Here is a 2,686-nt window from a genome sequence, read left to right on the forward strand (position 1 = left end):
TGGGTGCCTAACACCTTCCCATTGCATAACCAACCCCTTTACCCAGATCTCTGTTTCTTTTACTAGTTTTTGTTAAAACTTTTAGGTTTTTGTTCGCTTTCTAACCATTCCTTTGGATAAATAGAAGTGCGGTGGCGACTCGACTTGTATGATTTACCTTGGATTTAGTCAATATCTCTAATGGTAACAAATACCCCGCTACAGATACTGTCAAAGCTTAACCAAACAGGGTGAGTCATAAAAAGCCAAACACATTGATCATCACGAGCGATATTCAGGTTTGTCTTTATCACTCTAAATTTGCGTAGACTCTCTGGGACTCTCACTGCATGATTACACACACTGAGGCACGTTGTTTGAAATTAACCCCGAGCCTTTCTAGCCATCCTAAATAATTATATCCCTTGTAAACCCTATTTGAGCCTATATCCATTTGTTTGTTTAAACCCCATAAATGTACCCCTTGGCCAAAACACTCCCTTACCCTGTTTAAAGTCATGTTAATACCTTTAAACTGTGTTGAAAAGCTAAGTTTGGGGTAAAAACCCTAAAGAGTTCCAAACGCCCAAAAAAGTGCGAAAACAAAAAGAGAAAAAAAGTGAAATAGGAAATCATCGAGAGATAAGAAAAAAATTATTATTATAAATAAACTCGAAGATTCAAAAGAAGCACGAAAAAGGGCACTCGGTTGAAAAATAGAAAGAAGAGAAAATCGAGCGAAAAAACAAAAGAAACCAACACAGTAGGTAACATCGACTATGAACCAAAAACCACTTGTTTCCCATTTTTGTTTGAATATCCACACCCTAACCCAAGCCAAGTTACAACCCTAAAGACCTTAAAAGTGTGTCTGTTGTGTGTAGGTGATATGAAAAAAAGAGACTATTCAAACTTGCGAGTTGATATTGCATATTTTGAATTATGAGTGAAAACCCTTAACCCCAAGAGAATTGGTGAAAATGTGATATAAGCTGACAGATGAAATAGTGCTTTGAAGTGGAAGTGCGATTGAAAACTAACAAGGAAAAGGGACGACGTTAGCAAATGATCTCAGCAGTGTTAGGAAACAAGAATCATGGGGAGTGATACACAGTGTTCTCTTAAACGTTACTTGAGGACAAAAAATGAGCTAAGTTTGTGGTTGTGATCAGTCACCATTTGCATTAAGTTTTCGTTACGGATCCGACAAGAAACCGAGGATTTTGAAACACTATGCAAGCATTTTTGATACTTTTCAAGTCAACTTTACTTTCGGTATAATATTTAAGCATTTCCTTTCATTGTTATATTTTAATTATATTTTCATGATTTTATGCGTGGGATAACTGTGTTTTTATCCGACAGGTCCAGGTAGAAGAACCAGGGAACTCAGAGCAAGACAATGCGAGATTATGGCAAGCAAAGGAGTGAAAAATCCCGGTACAGGAGGCCTGATACGGCCAACAGTGTCACCTGACACGGGCCATGTCAGGTAAAGGAGGGCGTGGCAAGAAAGACAGTGGCCTGACACGGCCACCCGTGTTAGCTGACACGGGCCGTGTCAGGCATCAAACTCCCCCCGTCTCAAGAGACCATGGGCGTGTCACAGGAAGCAGTGAGCTGACACGGCCACCCGTGTCAGCTGACACGGGCCGTGTCATTCCAAGCCCAAAATTTCCCTTTTTCTCGGGCTTATGTTCGTCGGGCTTTTTAGAGAGATTTTTGGACATGTCCCCCTGCTGCTTGGAACATTCATTATAAAAGAGGACATTCTTCCTAAGGAAAGAGTATCTTGGAATTCAGCAAAATACAGTATTGTGAAGCAATCAAGTATTACAGAGAACAAGGAGTTTGGAGAGCTGAAGGTTTTCATGAGCGGGAGCGATTGAAGATTAAGGTCATCCAATTACTTGTAATGTGTAATTTTTATCTTGCATTTGTTTTAAACAATATGAGTAGCTAAACCCCCCAATGCTAGGAGGTGTCCCTGATTTAGAATTGTAACGAATTTGAGTTTACATTGGAATTTATAATATTATTTTTATGGTAACCTTTTGATGTGTTTATTGCTTTCGCTTTCGGACCAATCGAGATTGATTTGTGGTTATCAATTAGGCTAAACCACCATTGATAAGGTTTTCATAAGGTTACTCTACAGTAGATATCACCTAGGACTAGGGATACCTTGTATGAACCAGAGTATTCTTGATATTATAAAGCTTAACTTCACCTTAATTGGCTATGGACAGAGAAATTAGGGTAGATTGATTAAAGGTTTTCTCACCAAGGACTTGGGACAAAATACCCTTAAGAACTGGTAGTAATTGATATTTGTTGATGCAATAGTGACTCAGAGTTGTTACGGGGATAAATCATACACCTTCCCTGACATTGTTCCTTTTTCTCTGTAAACCTTTATTTTCATTCTTATTTTCTTTTAACTTTATTCTTATATTTTTACACCTAAAAACCAAATTAATACTTTTTGTTTAATTGAATGATAATTTAACTCGATATTGACTTGTAGTCCTTGAGATCGACATTCGGGGAATTTCCCCATTATTACTATAAAAGGCAAAATAATACACTTGTTATTTTCCTGATCATTACTCCTTCTGAGAGAAGAAATCAAACCTTGTTAGACATGGTTCGATCCATGACGAGTCACGCCGATCTTCCAAGCTCCTTTTGGGGACATGCATTATTG

The sequence above is a fragment of the Lathyrus oleraceus genome, chromosome 2 (genome assembly GCF_024323335.1).
Source record: "Lathyrus oleraceus cultivar Zhongwan6 chromosome 2, CAAS_Psat_ZW6_1.0, whole genome shotgun sequence".
NCBI classification, from domain to species: Eukaryota; Viridiplantae; Streptophyta; class Magnoliopsida; order Fabales; family Fabaceae; genus Lathyrus; species Lathyrus oleraceus.